This window comes from Panthera leo, chromosome B1 (genome assembly GCF_018350215.1).
Source record: "Panthera leo isolate Ple1 chromosome B1, P.leo_Ple1_pat1.1, whole genome shotgun sequence".
In the NCBI taxonomy this organism is placed as follows: Eukaryota; Metazoa; Chordata; class Mammalia; order Carnivora; family Felidae; genus Panthera; species Panthera leo.
Window position 1 is genome coordinate 163,205,325 of NC_056682.1, and position 7,396 is coordinate 163,212,720.

Sequence of the window (7,396 nt, forward strand, 5' to 3'; positions counted from 1 at the left end):
TCTCTGCCTTTACTGTCAAGCACCCGGGTGCATGGGGAGAAGGAAAGGAGAGTGGCCTTGAGTGGAAGGATGTGGTGGAGGGTGGCTGGAACCCTGGGAAGGTAAGTTTCACTCAAGAGGTGGATGAATCATGGCTGTGACGCTGGAAGAGGAGAGGGAAAGATGATTCAAGCCACAGATCACAAGAGGGAATACTCTGTGTTGTACTTTGGTGAGTGAGCTGAGCCCTTTTCTGACGTTCCTTCAGGTGCACATTGGGAGCAATCTCAGGGACTATTTCAACGATAGCAGGAACATAAATGTTGCAGCAGCTGGACAATGAGAAGAACATTTAGGAGTTGGGGCTTAAGGGTGTTAGAAGAGCAATCAATCAAGTGTGGATTGAGGGTGTAGGCAAGCAAGGTAAGAGGAAATATAAAATGAGATTCTCGACTGTTCACTGGGTATTCTGCTTTCCCACTCACTCCAGTCATGAGGAGCTATGGGAGCTCCCAATCCTGGTGGCCTGTGGTGTTCAAAGTGTTCTCAGATGAGGCTGCTTTCAGCTGCAGCTTAGGAGGAAATTCTACCTTCCACGGTGGAAACAATAGAAATATTTATAAACTCTCAGAATAATAAGACTGTTGGTAGGGCCTTCCAGGGTGATTAATTCAATGGCTAAAAGACTTCATCAAGGACCCAGGGTCTTTCCATCCTTCAGCTTGGCCAGCATCAGCATGAAGGCTTTGACCTCAGCCTGGCTTCCCACCTGGTGACAAGATGGCCTCCAGATTTCCAGCAGCCATATCCATGCAAGACATGATCCGGAAACAAAAAGATCATGTCTTCCATGCTTCTTTTTAAGTGTAGGGAAATCTCTCCCAGAAGATTCCCAGCAGATTTCATCTCACATCCTGTTGTCCAAGTTGTATCACATGTTCTGGTCTAAAACAGCCATATCATGGTAATGATTAGCTTAGACCAGGGGTCAGAATGTTTTTTACCTAGTTAAAAAAAAAAAATCAGTTCACTTTGGCAGCATATATACTAAAATTGGAACAATCCAGAGGATACTGGCATAGCCCCTGAGCAAGGATGACACACAAATCTGTGAAGTATTCCACATTAAAAAAAAAAAAAATCAAAAGAAGAATAATATTTCATGACATGTAAAAAGAATATGAAATTCAAATTTCCATGTCCATAAATAAAGTTTTATTGGAACACAGCCACACTGCCATTCGTTTACATGTTGTCTATGGCTGTCTGAGCCGAGTCAGAGGTGAAAATGCACAAAGCAGATTGAGAGTCGGCCAGTCTGACCAATTCTGTGGCCTGTAGGTGAGTCAGGAGACATCCAAAGTCATGTGAATCCCCTGACAGTTGATAAACAGGGGTCTGGCATGATGCCATTTGTGGATAGTATTATTATTACTTGGCCAGATTCTGATGCAGCTTTGTTTACGCATCTGGAATGTGTAGCAAAATTCTGAATTCTCTTTTACTACGTGTATGCTAGTAACCCTCCTTAGGAAAGTACTCAGTAGAGTTGAGATCATTTTTAATGTCCTTCCAAAATTATACATCAGACACTAAGTCAGAGTGACCAGGCTCTGCCCAGTATTACTGAACTGAACAAATCAGGGAAGCTCCCACACTCCATAATTCCCTAAGTCGGCCTTTTTGACACATTGAAAGATGAGGCAGGGAAATGGCTGGTCTCCTGGTAATTATCACCACCTGTTCTCCAAGTGGCTCTCCCCAAATAGAATAGTCTCCCCAGAGGGCAGAGAAGGAGGGAGGGAGGGAGGGAGCCGGACCTATGTATTCAGCAGTTCTGCCCAGTGAGAGTCGCTTCGGGAGACCTCTCTGCAAGGACACAGTCTCTGTTTTGGAAACTGGACTGGAGCTTGGCAAAACTGGGAAAAGGCCAACATTTGTCTTTGAGGCCTCCTGTCTCCGGTTAGTGGTCTCTTCTAAACCATCTTCCCCAACCTTCTACCTTTCTCGGGCTCTTGGAAGTGGCCCGGCGCAATTTTGCCGTCAAGATCTCATTCTTGTAAGCCTGCACAAAATACCTCATCGTGGACATGACTGGGAGCATGCCGACAGCCTCTGTTTAGCCTTCCTGTGCCCAGCTGCGGTCCACTCAAGGGACTCCTCCACGCTATGGCAGTCTGAGCTTTGGAAAACGTCATTGTGAGCCTGTAACCCCCTCCCACCTGGATTCACATCCTTCAAGGATCTTACACTGCCTATGAATAAAGTTCAAGTGCCTTGGATTGATGTAGACCAGTGGTTATTAAGTGTGGCCCCTGATCAGGAGCAGCATCACCTGGGCCTCCATCCCAGCCCTACTGAAATAGGGGTCTGGCCTTGGGGTCTGGAAATCTTTGTGTTAACAAGCTCTCCGGGCAGTTCTGCTGTAATGCCAAGTTTGAGAACCCACAGACGCAGACTCGTTGCTTGCTGTTCACTATGTATCCTGTGTTTTCATCCAGAGATGGCAAAGAGATTCCACCAAGTCTGTCAAGTCTCTCCAGGCTATAGTGGCCACCTCGCATGCTGTTGGAAGATGATGAAGCCTCAGTCTCAGCTTCTCAGGCAGGAGACCTACTCCATGGTTGATGAGTGACATCTACACGTGTGAGGGGTGGGGTAGGCAGGCACACGTCACGCACTCCCCAGTTCCCGCTCTAGCCACAGACATTCAGCTCCCACATGTCACCAAGGCTTGGCGTGGAACCATTTGGTGGAGATTCCAGCCATTCTGGCAGAAAGATGGGTATTTCAAAAGATGACACCCTAGGGGCACCTGGGGGGCTCAGTTGGTTGAGCACCGGACTCTTGATTTCAGCTCAAAGTTGGGATCTCATGGCAGTGGGATCAAGCCCTACATCGGGCTCTGTGCCAGTGTGCAGCCCGCTTTGGAGTCCGTCTGCCCCTCCCTTCTTGTGCCCTCTCTCTCTCTCTCTCTCAAAATAAGCAAATAAATGTTTAAAAAAAAAAATAGGGTTAATTTAGTCCTAAAGAATCGATCCCTAACAAGGAATTGGGGGGACCAAGGTGGGATTTTGAGAGGAGGGGATCTCTGCACGGGAGCTGCGCTATACCTTTTTCTTTGTGTGCTTAGCTGGAACTGATTAGGGGCAGGGAGAAGAGCTTAGCCACAGGGCAGAAAGGAGACACCCCTTGTGCGGCAAGCCAGCCTGTCATCTGTTGCTGGAGATGGATACTGTGGCAAGGCTCCTGCTCGGGATCCCCAAGTCCTGAGGGGGGATTTAAGTGCGATACTTAATTTTTCCTCCACGAGAGAGACGGAGGGCAAGAAGGCCAGACGGGGAGGAGCGAGAGGGGCTGTAGGAGCCAGCGCAGCTGGAAGAGATTAAGCCCAGCCCAGAAGGCAGCAGACAGGTAATAGTCTGGAACTGGTAGAGCCCCAGAAAGAAACCTTTGCCCTAGAAGTGTTTGGCAAGCCCTCCCCCTCTTCCACCATCTTGACTCCCTGTCTGCTATGCTGTGGAGGTTTCCACAGTGAAAAATGAAAACTGTCTAGCGAGTTCTTTGGCATTCTGGCAGTGGCGGCCATTTCTGTCCAATTCCCTTATGCAAGGAGCAAGATGCTCCCTCCAGACCTCCCTGAATTAAAAATAACAGAGTTGCGAATTTCCTGTGGACTCTCTTAATTCCCCGAAGTCTTTAAGTTTCTCGCTTGGGACATTTCAGCTGTACTTTCCTTCAGATGACTCTTCAAGGTGTGCTTGGTCCCTTTGCTTTGTCTGCTGACTTCCTCCCTCACCTACCTTTGTCCCCGGTCCAGGCCAAGCAGGGCCACTGTCACGGCAAGGAGGCCCCTCTCTTCCCTCCAGTTTGGGAGTTTTCTTCCCACTGCTGGAAAACTCTGAAGTTCGTCTTTCCTCCTGGACATTATACATCTAACTCATATTTTATTTTTTCAAGGAAATTTACTTACCAAAAACAGAGCCCTATGTCTCTCTTTGTTATGGGGGAAAAGTGCCATGGGACTTCTTTATACTGATCCATACGTGAAATATTGCAACAAGTCCTGCAATAATTCCCCTGTTGTAATACGTGAAGGAGGAACGCCAACAAGAAGGCGTTTGTATTTCATCTTAGATATTTCATGCATGCAGCTCCAGGAAAAAAGAACAAACTAAAATGCAGAGGCATTTTTAGGAACTCTGTTCAATGCACTGTTTCCCCTGAATTGAGCATGCTTTGCAGGAATGCAATCTGCACACCATTATCCCTAATTTTCTAAGTCCTTGCTAAGTTATATCAGACCTGCCACCCTGGCTGTTAAATGTCAGTTAAGACCTAATTAATTTAACTGCTCTGACAAGTTTAACTTAGTTCCCACAGAGACTGTAATTTGCCTTTTCCCAACTGATAGTGCTACAGGCATATTTTAAAATAACTCATTGTTTTAAAAGACTTTAGCCAAGTAGTATATGTTCATCGTAGAAGTCAGAAAATAAAAATCGAAACAAGATTTAAAAACCACATCATTTTGTCGTACAGCGATAAACACTATAAATATCTTATAAATCCTTTTCCTTTTTTGGCATCTGTAATGAAAGGTAATATTTCAAAAACTATTAATGAGCATTCCTCTTGCATTTTCATGTTCACGAGTCAAAATAGGATTTTGCAGACAGCCTGAAAGCCAGGTTTGGTTCAGAGAGGGAGGATTTTTTTTTTTTTTATTAAGATATAATTGATGCATAATGTTATACTAGTTCCAGGCGTACAACATAATTATTCAATATTTGCATATATTGGCCAATGACCATCACAGTAAGTCTAGTTAACGTCTGTCACCTCCATAATTACAAATGTTTTTTTCTTGTGACGAGAACTCTTAAGAGCTACTCTCTTACCAACTTTCAAATATGCAATACAGTAGTATTAGGTATAGTCACCATGCTGTGCATTATGCCCCCAGGACTTATGTATTTTATCACTGGAATGGGGGAGGGGGAATCTGAAGTCCACATACATGTGCTTATAAATTATGGAGAGAGTCAGGGAGAAAGAGGCTGGACTTGTGGAACTCAGTCTCCCTGCTCCAAGACAGAGGGATATGTCAGGTAGGATGACAGGAACTCCCAGAATAGAGGACTTTAGCTTAAGGAATACATTCTAGTCACTTAGTGTAAGACCGGATGTGGCCTTCCCTGACTGCGATCAGTTCCTCTCAGCTGCTGTTGGAACACTGCTGCTTTCATCCAGAGGCTCAACTCAACTATAGGGTCATTAGAAGGAAAAAAAGTTCTCTCCTAGAATAATCTAAGGTGAGTTTCCAGGCTGGCGGTCAGCTCTTCATTCAGGGACTCAGAGTAGTTGTCCTGCCACCAAGCCTAGCACGCTGTCATCAACTGTACGTGACTGCCACTGGGGGACTGCCATGTCTAGGTTTCATTTGGTAGGAAGGGAAAAGAGAGGGTAGAGGAGATACACCCCATGTCATAAGACTCTGGCCCAAAAGCGACAGACATCACTTCTACTCATATCTCATTGGCCGGAACTTGGTCACCCGACCTAATCTAACCACAAGGAATGCTGGGAACTTAGTGTAGCAAAGCAGCCATGTTTGCCCAGGTACAATTCTATTATCATGGAACAGAGGGAAGACAGCTTTTGGTCGCTGCTAGCGAGTCTTTTCCATACCTTGTATTATATATAGGGCCCTGAAGTTCCTGTATGCACTTTGAAGGCAACAATTTGAGAGCCATGGTTTACCATCAGGCACCGTGAAGCTGGGTGAAGTGACTTTCACAGCTGAGGCTAAGGCTGAATCACCTACATGCACAGAGGTCTACAGAATCAGTGAGAGATGAAATGAGGCTAGCCCCAAAAGGCCACACCATTATTTCTGACCAGGCTGAGAGAAACTAGACCATAGTTTATACCAGAGGCCAACGTCAACTGCAAAGCCCAGCCGGATGGGCAGTAACAAGACTGACAAAGAACACCCTAAAATCCAGAGGGGCTGGAGGCCATGTCATAGCTCTGAAGACCCATCACTCCAGTGCCTTAAATGCACAGTAAGCACCCTTCATACTCTGATTGCCATCTGAGGGACAAGAAGTAGATGATGAAGTTCTGAAAAACTGAGTATATAGACCCATAAAGGACTACCTGGACAGACAGCCCACAGAACAGAAGAGCTGATCAAATTGGATGAAATTCATTCAACCCCCATTTCTTTTTTTTTTAAATTTTTTTTTTTCAACGTTTTTTATTTATTTTTGGGACAGAGAGAGACACAGCATGAGCGGGGGAGGGGCAGAGAGAGAGGGAGACACAGAATCAGAAACAGGCTCCAGGCTCCGAGCCATCAGCCCAGAGCCTGACGCGGGGCTCGAACTCACGGACTCACTGACCGCAAGATCGTGACCTGGCTGAAGTCGGACGCTTAACCGACTGCGCCACCCAGGCGCCCCCAACCCCCATTTCTACGCAGCAGAGTAGAGAGCTTGTGAGAAAACCCAGATCAAGTCGTGAGTTAATAAAGAAACTACTATTTCTTTTCCTGCACATCTGAGTGTGGTCTGAGCGAATAAATTTTACGCACCAAAACTTACATATAATGTTGTCTTGGAAACGCCGGAGCTAGGATTGGAAGATGTAAGCTGATGATGTCAGCTGCTTCCCACCCCCACCCCGGAGCTTTGCTGTGCAGACCAAAAATCACTTAGCAGCCACAGAATACTTACCTGGACGTTGGGAGTCCCAGGAGAGGGCACTTGAGCTACGTAGAAGTGAAGTGCAGACATAGTGGGTAGACAGGGTGGGGACAAGGTCAGAGTTGACGTTTGATTTGAGGGAGAGACTCCAGGGCATCAGAAGTAAAGAAGGCCCCAGTGCTTGGACTGAGCTCAGCAGCAGGGCCTGGGGGTCAGAGGGAGAAGGGGTCCAGGTGCAGTAGGAGACCAGGTCTGAACTTACTACTATCTAATCTCTCCCAAGCCACAGTGGGTCCTGCCAAGGAGAGGGATGGACTAAGGGGTACACAAAATCCAGGAGAAATGCATTGAATTCCAAATTTCTTCAAAACAGTGAAAAAACCCCCAAAATCTGAGCAAAAAAAAAAAAAGTTTTTTCCAAGTTGGACACATCTAAACTAAGTTGAAGCCCTTTATGGGATTCTATTTATCCCACTTAGTATAAATATTCTTACATTTCACTGCAGACCTAATAATAACCCCAGACCAGGGGTGTTATGTAATATATAGTGTTTTCACCATGCTGCCTTTCTCAAATCTGAGACATTGTGAATTTGAAACACATCTGGCCAAGAGCTCATTACCAAGGCATTCATAACGTACATTTCAGAATTGTCCTTGCCACCACGCAATGCCCAGTCTTAACTGGCCAAAATCTTTGTTGTTCT

At 45.9% G+C, this 7,396-nt stretch overlaps 1 non-coding gene across 1 annotated transcript; it reads left to right on the top strand.

Moving 5' to 3' along the window:
* The first annotated feature begins 1,004 nt into the window (after positions 1-1,004).
* On the top strand, positions 1,005-1,109 carry LOC122218793. The gene has a single exon (XR_006202121.1). It is a non-coding gene; the product is annotated as a U6 spliceosomal RNA (small nuclear RNA).
* Positions 1,110-7,396: the final 6,287 nt, after the last annotated feature.